General features: G+C 49.5%; 1 pseudogene; it reads left to right on the top strand.

Moving 5' to 3' along the window:
• The first annotated feature begins 1,752 nt into the window (after positions 1–1,752).
• On the top strand, positions 1,753–5,771 carry LOC120384946 (annotated as a pseudogene).
• The last annotated feature ends 10,404 nt before the right edge of the window (positions 5,772–16,175 follow it).

The raw sequence follows: 16,175 nt of genomic DNA, 5'->3' as shown, positions 1-16,175 counted from the left end.
TGCCTCCATGCTGTTACAAGAGGCGCTAATAGCAACCCCTTGTGCTAAGCTGCCTACCACTGACCGCAAGGGATTCTTGGGACTTTTCTCTGAGATAATCTCACTCCTCCAGGCTTGCAGCAGGCCCCTGATATTCGCAGGGGGAATCCCCTCGGGCTACAGAAGTTCCACGAAATTCCATTCAGATTTGGCCAAGATGTAAAGTATTAAAAATTGCCATTCCATGTCTGCTAGTTGTATTGTCCGGGGAATGGTGACAGCCTGCCAAAATCACTGACTGTTCGGAGGCTGAGCTCACATCACCCCCTAAAGCAACAGCAGCAGCACATTCTGCCCTAGAAGAGCAGGTGTAGCCAGGGAGTGGGGGTACGTAGGAGAGCGAGCCTGGCACCTCCAACCCAGCACATTGTCTCAGCAGTCCACTTCCATCTCATAAGGGGCACGACATGGGCAGAAGCTCCCCCAACACGGGGGGTGGGGGAGAAAGAGAGAGTCAGGCTGGGCTCCCTGCCCCCAACCACTCCACAAACTCAGCACCCCATTCCCCACCTGGGAAAACAGACTTCTCTTAGTGCTGGCTAATACAGCGAGTCCTGTGGCTCAACTGCTAGCAGAGGGGGCTGAAGGTGCTGGGTTCAAGTGGTGATGATGAGACAGTAGAGGGGGTGTCACAGATGCACATAAATAACACTTCCTTATTTACTTTCTCCACACCACTCATGATTTCACAGACCTCTATCATATTCTGCCCCCGTCGTCTCTTTTCCAAGCTGAAAAATCCCAGTCTTATTAATCTCTCCTCATACAGAAGCTGTTCCATACCCATAGTCATTTTTGTTGCCCTTTTCTGAACTTTTTGGAGGTGGAGCGACCGGATCTGCACACAGTATTCAAGATGTGGGCGTGCCATGGATTTATATAGAGCCAAGATGTTTTTTTCTGTTTTATTATCGATCCCTTTCTTAATGATTCCCAATATTCGGTTCGTGTTTTTGACTGCCGCTGTACCTTGAGTGGATGTTTTCAGAGAACTATCCACAGTGACTCCAAGATCTTTTTTGAGTGGTAACAGCTAATTTAGACCCCCATCATTTTATAGGTATAGTTGGGATTATGTTTTCCAATGTGCATCACTTTGCATTTGTCAACAATGAATTTCATCTGCCATTTTTGTTGCCAAGTCACCCAGTTTTGTGAGATCCTTTTGTAGCTCTTTGCAGTCTGCCTGGGACTTAACTATCTTGAGTAGTTTTGTATCATCTGCAAATTTTGCCACCTCACTTTTATCCCTTTTTCCAGATCATTTATGAATATGTTGGCTAGGACTGGTCCCAGTACAGACTCCTCGGGGACACCACTCTTTACCTTTCTCCATTCTGAAAACTTACACCTTTACCGAATTTTCTCATGTACTTTTCTTTCGCACTCTCTTTTCCACCTACTAATGATTACAGAGCACATCTGGTTGCATTCGCAGATGCAAACCATCTCCATATAATGAACACGATATTTCAAAAAGAACATCATCGGCAGTGGACATGGAAAAGCTCAGCTGGAGTCACACTAAATCAGATTGATTATGTAATGACGGATACCAGAAGAATCTTCAGCGACAATAGGAGAATGAATCATTTTCACAGACCAACGTATGTTGCGCTCAAACCAATGTGTTGACAATGTCTATGAAGACTGAGTTAAGAGAAGCAAAAATGGCTCTTCAGTGAAGAGGAATTTGCACAGGACGCGAGTGAAATGGACCTCGAGTATAAGGTCAACGAGGACATCAATGAGGACTACGAAGAGTTTATCTCGCAGATAATCTCAGCATCTAAGAAGGCAAAGACAAGCAAAGGATCAGCGAGGAAACTGAATCTGATGGCAAGGAGGCTGTGCATGAAATTAGAAGGAAAAATGGGCAAAGAATACAGACCACTGTGCAAAGAAATCCGTGTGACGATCAAAGAAGATTATGAAGACTTTAGAAAGAAGAAATTGAGAGAGGCAGCCGAAAAGAACGAGAGTCTGTAGAAGGCAGAAAGTGATGTTAGGCTGAAACAGATTATCCCGGCAGCGCTGAAAGATGAAAATGGTGAAAGGACATCAGAAAGCAGCAAGATGAATGAAATATGTACAAAATTCTACAATGACCTCTACTCCTCACATGTCAATGTCCAGCGTACACTGTCAAGGCAGCAGGTTATAGAAGAAGTTCTAACGTTATGTGGGAAGAAATTCAATAAGCAGTTTGTAACATAAAGAGAGCAAAGAGTCCAGGAGTGGACGATGTTCGACTGGAATATCTCAAAGCAGGGGAAGACACTCTCTTCAAAGCATTGGCGCAATGGTTCACCATCGACATCAATAGCAAGCGTGTTCCAGATGCATGGAAGAAATCAAAAACAACACTAGTGATGAAGAAAGGCGATCCAGAAGAATTGAGCAACTACCATCTGATCACACTTCTCTCACAAGTGTATAAAGTCTTTAACCGTGTCATACTCAATCGGATTAAGAAGGATCTTGAAATACACGAAAGCAGAGAACAAGCTGGTTTCCGTTCAGGATATTCGACAATTGATCATATTCACTCAGTTTGGCGGTTCATAGAAAAATACAAGGAATACCAAGTACCATTGTGTATTGCATTTGTCAACTATAAAAAGGCATTTGACTTGGTAGAGATTAACGCTTTAGTCAACACGCTCAATGAAATCAGAATCGACCCGAGGTACATCAACCTGCTGGAAGAAATTAACCGCAATTGCTCGGCAGATATAACATTATTCAATGTCCCCTGCATTATTACTATACGCAGAGGAGTCAAACAAGGTGACAAAATCTCACCGAAGCTGTTTGTAACAGTACTGGAGTTGCTGTTCAAGAAATTGAACTGGGAAGAAGGAATCAGAATTGATGGAGAACAGTTAATGCATCTTCTCTTCATTGATGACTGTGTAATACTGGCAAAGGACGCAGCAGAGCTGGAGAACAAACTGCAGCAACTGCAAACACTTTTACGTGATATCAGGTTGGAAGTGAACACACAGAAGACGAAATGGATGTGGAATGAGCATTGTGCAGAAGGAATCATTACTGTAAACAGGAAAGAAATTGAGAGGTCGACAAATATATTTACCTGGGTCAGCAGCTGAGCAGAGACAACTTATGCGAAGGGAAATGCAGTAGGAGGCGAGAGGCAGGGAGGGCAAGTTTCAACAAAATAAAGACGTCTCTAACGGATGATGAACTGCCCATGAAGAAAAGGAAAGAACTGTTTAACTCCCCTGTTGTGCCAGCAATGATATACGGAGCAGAAAGCTGTCCAAAGACGAAAGCGGAGGAAGAAAAATTAGCTGTCACCCAGAGAGCAATGGCAAGGCGAATATGTAAGATATTGCACATTGCTCATATACCAAATGAGGAGACCATAAGGCATACAGAGATGACCGATGGAGTGCGGGCGATGTACGATGCAAAGTGAAGATGAGCTGGTCATGTGGTCCGCAGGCAAGACAATAGGTGGACAACCCGCATCAGTTACTGTATCCCCAGAGACCACAAGCGACCGCTGGGCAGACCGAAAATGCACTGGGCCGATCCCATGATAACACTCTTTGGCCAGAAATGGAAAGCAGTGCTCACAACAAATAGAATGGTGTGGCGTCGACTTGCGTCCGTGAAGGGATGGAGGAGCACAAGCCGGACAAAGGAGACAAAGGTGATTCTGAAAACTGACCATTTATTCCTACCCTTTGTTTCTTATCTTTTAACCAGTTACTAATCCATGAGAGAACCTTCCCTCTTATCCCGTGGCAGCTTACTTTGCTTAAGAGCCTTTGGTGAGGGACCTTATCAAAGCCTTTCTGAAAATATAAGTACACTATATCCACTGGATCCCCCTTGTCCACATGCTTTTTGACACCCACCCCCAAAGAATTCTAGTAGATTGGTGAGGCATGATTTAAAAAACCATGTTGACTCTTCCCCAACAAATTATGTTCATCTGTGTGTCTGACAATTCTGTTCTTTACTATAGTTTCAACCAGTATGCCCAGTGCTGAAGTCAGGCTTACTGGCTTGTAATTGTTGGGATCGTCTCTGGACCCCCTTTTAAAAATTGGTGCCACATTAGCTATCCTCCAGTTATTTGGTACAGAAGCTGATTTTAGTGATAGGTTGCAGACTACAGTTAGTAGTTCTGCAATTTCACATTTAAGTTCCTTCAGAACTCTTGGGTGAATCCCATCTGGTCCTGGAGACTTATTACTGTTTAGTTTACCGATTTGTTCCAAAACCTCCTCTAACGACACCTCAAGCTGGGACAGTTCCTCAGATTTGTCACCTAAAAAGAATGGCTCGGATTTGGGAATCTCCCTCACATCCTCAGCTGTGAAGACCGATGCAAAGAATTCATTTAGTTTCTCCGCAATGGCCTTATCATCCTTTAGTGCTCCTTTAGCATCTCGATTGTCCAGTGGCCCCACTGATTGTTTAGCCGGCTTCCTGCTTCTGATGTACTTTTTTGCTATTTCTTTTTGAGTCTTTGGCTAGCTGTTCATCAAATTCTTTTTTGACCTTCCTAATTATACCTTGAACAAGGCAGAGAGGCTAGAGGTGTGGCTTGTCGGTGACCGGGCACAGACCTTTGGAGGTCTGCACCCCCCGGCAGGGGTTTTGGAGTCGGCACCCAGAATCTCCACGGCACCAGTACTCCTCCAGGTCAAGGGACTGACAGTACTGTTCCCCAGACCATTGCCGATCCCCCAGGCAGGGCCGGCTCCAGGCACCCGCGCAGCAAGCAGGTGCTTGGGGTGGCCAACGAAGAGGGGCGGCATGTCCGGCTCTTCGGTGGCAAGTCAGTGGGAAGGACCGAATTGCCGCCGAAGAAAGACGCGGCGGTGGTAGGGCTGCCACCAAAGTGCTGCTGATCGCGTTTTTTGGGGGTTTTTTTTGCGCTGCTTGGGGCTTCAAAAACGCTGGAGCCGGCCCTGCCCCCAGGGCGGCATCACCATCTGCGGCTGCATCTTCACGACACCATGCCTGCTGTGGTTCCCGGTCCTGCTCCATATCCCAGTACTGTTCGTTAAGTGTGAGGCATAGATTACTGACCCAGGGCTGTCGCAGATCCGCCGAGTGCCGCCAGTCGCCGGGGCCCCGATCCAGGCGCTCGTCAAGGTCAGCCAGATCCAACTCCAGGAGGAGCGACCGATACCGACTGGGACAGAGCCACCACTCAACCCCATCTTGGTCGTAGGGGAGCGACTGCTTGGGTTCTAGCTCAGGTTCAGAGCGAGGTTCCCTAGTTGTGGGACAAGCTCCAATACTGTGCAGTACAGGAACAAGGGGTTCTGTTCCCGATACTTTTTAATCCCCAAAGCCAAGCGTGGTCTGCGGCCCATATTAGACCTGCGGGGCTTGAACCGCTACTTAGCAAAACTGAAGTTCCGCATGGTCTCCTGGCCTCCATTATCCCCTCCCTGGATCCGGGAGACTGGTACACCGCCCTCGATCTGAAAGATGCATACTTCCACATCGCCATCTTTGAGGGACACAGATGCTTCTTCCGGTTCACGGTAGGTCCCGACCACTATCAGTTTGTGGTCCTCCTGTCTGGCCTAGTGACAGTACCATGGGTGGTGGCGGCTTACCTCAGACGTCGGGGTATCCAGATCTACCAGTACCTCGACAACTGGCTCATCAAAGGAAACTCCAGGTCCAAGGGGATGTCGTGGTGCTGCTGGCCACGTGCCGTCGCCTCGGCCTGTTGGTGAACGACAAAAAATCCACATTAGTTCCAGTACAGAGGATAGAGTTCATCGGAGCAGTGCTCAACTCGACCTGCACCAGGATGCTCCTGCCGCTGGAGAGATTCAGGGCACTAATGGACCTCATCACAGAAATCTCTGCGTTTCCGTTGACCACAGCCAGGGTTTACTTGCACCTCCTAGGTCACATGGCAGTGTGCACATACGTGGTGTGCCACGCCAGGCTCTGGATGTGACCCCTGCAGCAGTGGCTGGTGACATGAGCGGCTTTGGGTGCCTTCATACAATCTAGCTGGGACTGGGACTCCACCTCTTGTTGTGCTGAGTGATCACAGCGCCTGGAGGGGTTTGCTGCTTGTTATTAGCAAAGCATTGTGCAACACAGCCCAGGCTGGAGAGTTAAAGGGACACAGCAGTACCCCAGTTGCAGGTTGTACCCTGGGGATCCCGTCGCATCCAGATGCACTGGATTTTTGCACTTACAGGAAGGTTATGAAGGGATGAGTGGCTAAAGTAGCAGAAGTTGCCCTACCTTACAACTTCTTCCCTGTCAGCATTTTAGACACAGAGAGAAGCTTTAGTAAAAAAATAAAAATCTACCTACAGACAAGAGAGAATCACTTTCTGAGGAAAACCCTAAAAGGCTAACTATATTATACCACAATGGAAATGTCTGCCGGAGATGGCAAAAAGAATGACATTTAAGTTTGTCAATTTGTGATGCTACTCAGCACTAAACGATTGGTTTGATAGTTTGAAATTATTTAATCAAATCTGAAATCAATGTAAGCATTCCTTCAGAATATGGGCAGCTTGAAAGTACCGAGTTTAATTTAAAATGGCACCAATGACTGCTGCAATGGTGAATTATTTTATGTTTAGTGCATTTTTTTAAATTTTTTTATTATTCAAGTATGAATTCAGTTAGATTGACACCAGAAGAGGCTCTTACTGCTGGGGACTTCCTGTGTTACTGTTCAGCAAAGTCAGTTTGGTCATATTCCAGAGTGCTACTTTAAAAAGTAATTTTGAATGTGTGACTTTTACTGCATACTGTATATCTGCAGGATGTTTTCCTTAAATTGTAGGATTTTTTTTGTAAAATCAGTTTTTCCCGTTGCAACCCAATTCTGAACATTTTCTATGCATTTATAGTAAGGCTACTTAATTGTTGTAAATGTATCAAATAATTTGGATTAAAAAACCGTAAAGGCAGAATTATTATTTTTAATGGAAAAAAACAAAATCAGAAAATAATAAATCCAAAAATTCACAATAATAAAATGGATTTCATAGGGCCCTACCATATATTTTTTGTACCCTGGTATTACCATGTCCCACTGATTATCATCGTTCCACCAAGTTCCTGTGATGCCTGTTATATCAATATCCCAATTGAATACCAAGCACTCACGTTCACCCATCTTAGTATTTAGACTTCTTGCATTTGTATAGAAGCACTTATAAAATGTGTCAATATTTAGTTGTCTACCTTCACGTGATGTAATTGAATGGGACTCTTTTTCGTCTGACTGTTTCTTTTCAGTTCCTACCTGTACTTCACCAACTTCTATCCTCTCCTCTTTTCTAGGATGTAGAGCAGAGGTGGGCAAACTACGGCCAGCGGGCCATATCCGGGCTGCGGGACCATCCTGCCCAGCCCCCGAGCTCCTGGCCCAGGAGGCTCGCCCTGGCCCCTCCCCTGCTGTCCCCCCTCGCCTGCAGCCTCAGCTTGCTTGCTCCACCGCCGACGCAATGCTCTGTGCGGGGGGCTGTGAGCTCCTGGGGCAGTGCAGCTGCAGTGCCCAGCCTGACCCAGTCTCTGTGCTGTGCGGCAGCGGCAGCGTGGCCAGGCTCCAGCCAGGCAGCACGGTTGTAGCGCCACCAGCAACCAGTGCTCCAAGCAGCGCGGTAAGGGGGCAGGGAGCGGGGCGGGGGGGGGGTTGGATAGAGGGCAGGGGAGTTCAGGGTGGTGTTCAGGGGCTGGGGGTGTGGATAGGGTTGGGGTGGTCGGGGGGGGGAACGCGGGGTTGAATGGGGGCAGGCGGCCTGGCGAGGCAGTCAGGAAGGAGGCGGGGTTGGATGGGGCGGCAGGGGGCAGTCAGGGGACAGAGAGAAGGCATGGTTGGATGGGGCCAGGGTCCCGGGGGGGCCATCACAATGAGAAGAGGGGTTGGATGGGGTGGCGAGGGTCCGGGAGAGGTCAGGGGACAGGGAGCGGGGCTGTGTGGATGTGTGTCCCGGCGGGGTTGGGGGCAGATAGGAGGTGGGGGCCGGGTCACAACCCCCTCCCCTAACTGGCCCTGCATACAATTTACGAAACCCAATGCAGCCCTCAGGCCAAAAATTTTGCCCACCCCTGATGTAGAGTATCCCCTTTAATAAATCCTCCCTTAAGGGATGTCTCTGTCGGAACTACGTGCTCCTCCTCACCTGTCAGCTTTTCCTTAGTCCTCAGTTTAAAAACTTCTCCACAACCTTGTTAGTTTTACAGGCCAGCAGGCAGAGCCCATCCTTCCTGTATAGGCTCCTTCCCCAAAAGGTCCCCCAGTTCCTAATAAACCTAAATCCCTCCTCTGAACATCATCATCTCATCCATGCTTTGAGACCCTGCAGTTCTGCTTGTCTAACTGGCCATGCGCATGAAATTGGGAGCATTTCAGAGACTATTACTATGGAGTCCTGGACTTTAATCTCTTAACTAGCAGCCTAAATTTGGCCTCCAGGACCTCTCTCCTACCTTTCCCTATGTCACTGGTAGCTACATGTACCACAACCACTGACTCCTCCCCACCACTGCAAATAAATCTGTCTAGGTATCTCAAGTTGTCTGCAACCTTAGTACCCGGCACGCAAGTCACCACCTGGTTCTCCCAGTCATCACAAACCCAACTATCTGAATTTTTAATAATAAAATACCCCATCACTGTGACCTGTCTCTTCCTAATAACTGGGATCTCCTCCCCTGGAGATGTATCCTCAGTATGAGAGGATACCATGACATCATCTGGAAGGAGGGTCCCAATTGGAACAATTGTTTCCTTCTTCTCCATCTTGATGTTCTCCTTCCCCAAGACTTTCATCCTCCTCAACAGCACAGAGGCTGTCAGATGCGGGCTGTGTTCGCCTATGGACCCATCTGCCTCCCTTAGCTCCTCCAGTTCAGCCACTCTGGACTCCAAAGCCTGGACTTGGTCTCTGAGGGCCATGAGCTGCTTGCACTGAATGTGCACCTATGTCACCTGCCACAAGGTACATGCTGCTTTCAGTGCAATAGACTGGAGAGCCCCTGCTCTGCTGCTGGATGTCTACCTGCATTGTTTTTACTTTTGCAGGGTTTGTTTGTTTGTTCTTTGTGTTTGTGTTGGGGGGGGGTCATTTTTTTTGGCAGGAAAGTGTTATTGGCCTAAGTTTATGGTGGGGATGGTATGATGGGATAGCCTAATTTTGGCAGTTAATTGATCTTTGACTATTCGTGGTAAATATGCCCAATGGTCTGTGATGGGATGTTAGATGGGGTGGGATCTGAGTTACTACAGAGAATTCTTTCCTGGGTGCTGGCTGGTGAGTCTTGCCCACATGCTCAGGGTTTAACTGATCGCCATATTTGGGGTCGGGAAGGAATTTTCCTCCAGGGCAGATTGGCAGAAGCCCTGGGGGGGTTTTCGCCTTCCTCTGCAGCGTGGGGCGCGGGTCACTGGCTGGAGGATTCTCTGCAGCTTGAGGTCTTTAAACCACGATTTGAAGACTTCAATGGCTCAGACATAGGTTAGAGGGTTGTTACAGGAGTGGGTGGGTGAGATTCTGTGGCCTACACTGTGCAGGAGGTCAGACTAGATGATCATAATGGTCCCTTCTGACCTCAAAGTCTATGAGTCGATGACTCTAAGTTTAAAGAATGTTTATTGGGTGTATCTGGCTGCCATGCTCCCTCTTTAAACTCCCTTGCAAAACTCCCTGATCGCTAGCTACCCTGGTCATTATAACCCTCTTCTCCATGAGGTAGCCCCACCCCCTTGTCAAGTGACCCTGAAGGAATTACAGTCAAAGGATGGCAGGCTAGAGCCACCTTGTCTAGCAGGCTGCTAGGCTCAGCACACAGCCCCCCCACAGATCGCACTATAAACTTCAATCAAGCAGGCACATGGCACACAAGCAAGCTCACAACAACAAACAAACTCACTCACCGCAAGGTCCATCTTCTGTTCTTATGCCCAGTTCTGAAAGGAACAGCTTCCATTAACCAGATACCGATCATGAAAACTCAACAGACACTAGCACCACCGCCTAGCTCACTTCTCAACACCCTGCTTTGCAATACGGGATAATTCCAAGTCACTCCAGGGACACTGTGTAACCCACGCACCTCCTGGGGGTGAGGCTCTGGCCCATTTAGTTGCACCGAGACCACTTAGCGAGAGCGATCAATGAGTCTGCGCTACAGCCTTAGCGAAGAAGGCCTTGGCTTTTAGCTCATAATGTGGAGGCTCATGCACTAAGCTCCAGAGGTCCCAGGTTCAATTCTGCCTGCTGATGACCGGGGTCTGTCTGCAGGGGTGGCTCTAGGCACCAGCAAAGCAAGCAGGTGCTTGGAGCAGCCCATTTGCAGGGGTGGCAGCTGGCAGTGGTCCAGCCTGGGAGCTGAGAACCAACAGGGGGCCCTGGGAGCTATAATTCCTTGGTTAGCTCCCTGCCTATAGAGCCAGCCCTGGAGCAGGGAAAGAACTACATTTCCCAGCATTCCTTTGGCTGCTATCAACAGGAAAGGGAGGGGAAGGGAGTATGGTAGCTGAAACCTCATGCTGCAGCTTGCTGTGAATGGAGCGCTCACTGCTAGAGCAGGGTGGTGCTGTGAATGGGGAACAAGTGTGCCCAAGGAGTAGAAGGCTTTGCCCCAGATGTCCCCTTCACAAGACATCCCCAGACTGGCTTAGGGATACTGGTGTGACCTCACCTTGCAGCCCCCACACAAGGAATTGAGTGGACTAAATGGACAGTGCCCCTCTCTATCTGAAGCCTAGCAAGGGAGGTACGTGGATCCCACCAGAATTTAAAATGAAAAGTAAGGGAGGGAGGCTCTACTGGACCTGGGCAGCTTTAGATACAGTACCAGACATGTAGGAGGATTTCCACTTCTGAGCCATGGAAGCAGAAATTGACTTTTCCTTTCCAGAGTTAGCTAATGTTCAGAAAGGGAATCTAGCACCTGCCTTCCAGATTTGAACACCTCTAAATTCAGGAGTGCTCAAGCTCAATTTGGGCAGCTGTTACTTCATTTCTCCCAAATCAAATATACTGATCCACTGTAACTTGCTGTAGAAAAAGTAGGATAAAATTGAGCAAGAAATGCTTCCCAGTGCTAACTAGGACTGGGATTGCTATTTTCAACAGCCATTGCCTTTTTTTTGTTTGTTTGTTTTATTTATTTAAAAGGAAGGCAGTGCTATTGCATTGGCAAATTCCCTGTAGAAAGAAAGAGTGGAACAAAAGAATAATAAAGGCACCTCAACTTTTCCTCATTTACAGAGGACAGTCTTATAATATGCATCCAGATCTCCTCCAATCACACAAGCTGAAAATTGTTCCACTTTACTGCAGTTCTGTAACCATATGGGAACCAATCCTGTCTGTGTTCTGTGCACATCCAAAATTCCTGCTGAATGACCCGCCCTGGGAGTGAGTTACCAGTGACCCAGGGCTGGGGCGGAAGGAGGGTGCAAGTGTGTGTGTGGGGGGGAGACCCAGGACTGGGGCAGCAGGGGGTGCGGGTGGAGGGGGGCAGAGCCCAGGGCTGTGTGTGGGTGGGGAGGCACTGGTGGAGGGGAAGGGGGGAGTCCAGAGCTGGGGCAGCACGGGGTGTGTGTGGGGGGAGAGCCCAGAGCTGGGGCAGCAGGGGGGTGCAGGTGGGGGGGAGGCCCAGAGCTGGGACAGCAGGGGGTGCAGGTGTGGGGGGGGGGAGAGCCCAGGGCTGGGGCAGCAGGGGCGAACCCAGAGCTGGGGTGGGGGCAGCCAAAATTTTTTTTTGCTTGGGGTGACAAAAAACCTAGAGCCGGCCCTGTCAGTGTTACAATTTTTATACCCAGATGGAGATTGTTTCACTGTCACATGGATCATCAGATGGGTTTGAACACTCAGGCCTTGAAATCCACAGCACAGACTTTGTCTTCTCTGTCAGCGGCAGAATGAAAGCTGACTATTTTCCTTGGCAGTTTGTTCCCGGCTGGCCTACTTTTGAAAGGCCGAGGCAACGAAAATCTTGAATCGGTAACAGGCGACTTTTGGGGCTACAAATTCCTTCCTTTTGGTGACATGTGGGCGATTTTAAGGAGTCCTCAGTCCCTGTCTCTTTGCTGCCACCTGGTGGCTTTTTGAATGCGCAGCCACATCGGCTGCTGCACCAAGTTGCCAACGTTGGTGATTTCTTTTAAACGGGGAGGATTCAGACTTTCAGAAATAAACTATTGTTTGGTCAGCTGTGGGCTACTTTTCACAAGTGACTGGTGAAAACCTGAGCTTTGATGTTGGCAACACTGGGACCTCCCCATACTGTAAGAAACAGCATATCCCTGGCCAGTAGGCTACAAAACCGTATTTGTGGGACAGAGCTGGGATGTAGGGCATGAGGATACCTGGTTTCTATTCCTGGCTCTGGGAGGTGTATTGTGGTCTAGTGGTTACAGAAAGCGCAGCCACATGTAACTGTCCCTGTTTGGGTCATCTGGGAGGACTGAACATGGGACTTCTGTGTGTAAGAGAATAAGGCTTGAGCTGAAGAACCAGGCCTTATTACAGGCAAGCAATAGCACAGACAAAAACAATATTTGGTTTAGCTGCTCCATTTTCCATAAGGATGATGATGTAAAACATGGGAACAAAGGCGAATGGGAATGAGCATAGAAATGGAAGTCACTGCATCTGAGGAGGAAGCAAAACTCGTCGCGCCCAATGCAGGAGAACTGGGTAATCTGGGAAAACTGAAAGAACTGGCACATGAGACTGCAAGTCCAGTAGCGAGGAATTTTAATAAATCTATCAAATTGGAGGGTGGTACTCAAAGACTTTAAGGTCAGAAGGGACCATCATGATCATCTAGTCTGGCCTCCTGCACAGAACCTTACCCGCCCACTCCTCAGATTACCTCTCATTTTCTTTATGATAAATTAGTCAGATTGAATTTAAATCTCTTACTGTAAAGCCCTTTCCCACTGTGTGACTAGAGAATAGCGGATGCTGGACCTATATTTAAGAAAGGGCAAAAAAGTGATCCAGGCTACTACAGATCTATTAGTCTGACTTCAGTAGTATGCAAGGTGTAGCGGGGTGGTCACCCCGCTCCTGCCCTGAAGAGGGCTGCGGCTGTGGAGAGCTAGGCTGATTAGGGGAAGCAGCCACTGCTGGGACCATGCCCCAGTCAGGCCACAGCTAGCGCTGTAAGAGGGCTGAGGGCCAGAGGCTGAAAGGGAACCCTCTCTCGCTAGCTGTAGAGAGAGAAGACTGGACTGCCTAGGAGCTGAGAAGGGTCCCTGAGGTGGAGCAGGGCTGGGCAAGGGCAGACGGAGCTGGGGAGCTCCAGCCTAGTCAAACCCCAGGCTGCAGGCCTTGCTAAAAGGCCAAAAGGGTACTGGGGCTGCCCAGCAATAGGCAGAAGCAGCAGGTCCTAACCCCCTTGCTGATGAAGAACAGTTTACAGACTGTGTCTGCCCCAGTGAGAAGGGGCTAGACGATGACTGGCAGTTACCATTGAGGCAAGGTGGGGATAGAGGGTTGGGGGTTCCCCTGGGAGGGGAGACCCCGATTTGGGTTGTTTCTGGGGGCAGAACCCAGACACAGGGGGCACCGGGGTCTGGGAGGGACACGGGGGCCAGCGGCAGGCGAGACACCGGCCTGCAGAGGAGACACTGGGCTGGAAGAACTAATTCCCAGGATGACCAGCAGGAGGCCCCGCGCCAGTGAGTCTAAAAGGTACTAAAGCTCATTAAAAGAGTTGGACAAATATTTTCCATCAAAACTTTTTTTGGATCGAAAACTAGGGGTTTTTAAAAAGCAGAAAAAATCATGGACGAAGTCTGCTTTCCTTCAAAGTTTGTTGGGGTTTTTTATAATTGAAAAACTGAAATTAATCTGCCAAAACCTGAACATGGTTTGGGGTTTCAGAAGTGTGTGGCCAAATATTTGCTGCTTGCTGTGTTTGATTGTTTAAAGAAACAATACAAAAATTCTGCTTAATAAAAATCCAAAACTTTCGAACCACCTCAGCTTGTGACCAAACGCCTGAGCCCATCCAGTCAGAGATTTTTCCAGGTTCTGATACTCTGCTGGCTTCCTTGACTCATATCTGTCTCCATAACTTTAGGTTAGAACATAAGAACAGCCATACTGGGTCAGACCAAAGGTCCATCCAGCCCAATATCCTGTCTACTGACAATGGCCAATGCCAACTGCCCCAGAGGGAGTGAACCTAACAGGTGATGATCAAGTGATCGCGCTCTCCTGCCATCCATCTCCACTCTCTGACAAACAGAGGCTAGGGACACCATTCCTTACCCATCCTGGCTAATAGCCATTAATGGACTTAACCTCCATGAATTTATCTGTTTCCTAGAGACTGGATTGATGGGGTCCTTCACAAACTGGAGACGGTTACTGTGGGTTTTTTCTTTAGTATAACTTATGTACATACTCCACGAACTGAGCATTTGAGCTTGTTCCAGAATCTGGGATGAGCCTATGTTGTGAAAACTGAAATGCTCAAAATAGCACATGCATGTGAATGGACACAGGGTGCTTAAATTCAAATTAACCCAGGGGGTCTCAAACTGGGGGTCGGGACCCCTCATGGGGTCATGAGGTTATTACTGGGGGTTGCGAGCTGTTAGCCTCCACCTCAAACCCCTCTTTGCCTCCAGCATTTATAATAGTGTTAAATATATAAAAAAGTGTTTTTAATTTATAAGTGGGGGGTCGCACTCAGAGGTTTGCTATGTGAAAGGGGTCACCAGGACAAAAGTTTGAGAACCACTGAATTAACCCCTCTGGAGCCTCGGGGAATGCAGGGGAGGTGGGGGGTCTCCCTTGGTAGGGTTGGGAAGGAGGTAGGTGGTGTGGGATATTGCTCTTCTCATGTGATCCCTCCCCCCTGGCTTTCTTGGCTCTATCACTGTTAATCTAAAGTGGCTAATTTTAATGACGCTACCCTCCCCGACATGAATCTCCCTATGGCACTGAAATTAAATGTAGACTATAATTTGGCATTTGAGAAGTGAAAGGGATGGCAGCCTTAAGGGAAAAGATAACAGCTTGGCTCTTTGTGTTAAATAGCTGTCTGCAAGCCTCAAACTGCTGACTGAGCTTTTAGGGTAGGGAAGGCTGAGCCTCCCCAAACAGCCTGGCCCTGCCCCATATCCGACCCCCACCAACTTCCTGCCCACAAACTGCCCCCCTCAGAATCCCCAACCCCTCCTGCTCCTTGTTCTCTCACCATCACCTCCGAGATGCCCCCCAACTACCACCCCGAGACCCCACCCCCACACCATACCCCCCTGCTCCCTGTCCCCTGACTGCCCTGACCCCTATCCACACACTTCCACCAAGTCCTAACAGACCCCCAGAACGCCCATGATCCAACTCCCCATTCCCTATCCCCTGACTGCCTCCCCAAAACCTCTGCCCTCTCCCTGTCCCCTGACTTTTCCCGGGACTCCCTGCCCCTTATCCAACCCCCCTGGCCTCGGCCCCCTTATCATGCCGCTTACCCCTGCCTCCCCCCCTCCCGGAGCCTCAGCGCGCCGCGTCCAGGAGCGGCCCTGGACAGGGCTGCAGCGGCATGGCCCCAGCAGAACCTGAGCTCCCGCTGCTTGGCTGCAGCTCGCAGCCCCACCCCCTTACCACGCGGCTCCGAGCGGGAGGAGCTCAGGCCCCGCCCCCTTACCACGCGGCTCCGAGCGGGAGGAGCTCAGGCCCTGCCCCCTTACCACGCGGCTCCGAGCGGGAGGAGCTCAGGCCCCGCCCCCTTACCACACGGCTTTGAGCGGGAGGAGCTCAGGCCCTGCTGGAGCCACACCGCTTTAGCTCTGTCCAGGGCCGCTCCTGGACGCGGTGCGCTGAGGCACCTGGGGATGGGGGAAGGCGGGGGTGAGGCTGGGGGGGAGCCTCAGACATTTTCATGGGGGCCCCTGCGGGGCTTGGGGCAAATTGCCCCACTTCCCCCCTCCCCCCCCGGGCGGCCCTGTCTGGTCGTGGTGCGAGGTCAGGAAGAATACCTTGTGAATCAAATCTTTGGTTCCAAGATCCTCTGAGAGAAGCTCCTGTACCTCCTAAACTGGGAGGATGGAGTGCTCATGGGAGCCAGCAACCAACATCCATGACCCATCAGCCTCTGCTCCACCCACCAGGCCTGGCAGAGGGGCTGGA

This window comes from Mauremys reevesii, linkage group 17 (assembly GCF_016161935.1).
Source record: "Mauremys reevesii isolate NIE-2019 linkage group 17, ASM1616193v1, whole genome shotgun sequence".
Classification (NCBI taxonomy): Eukaryota; Metazoa; Chordata; order Testudines; family Geoemydidae; genus Mauremys; species Mauremys reevesii.
This window is presented reverse-complemented; position numbering and strand designations above follow the sequence as displayed.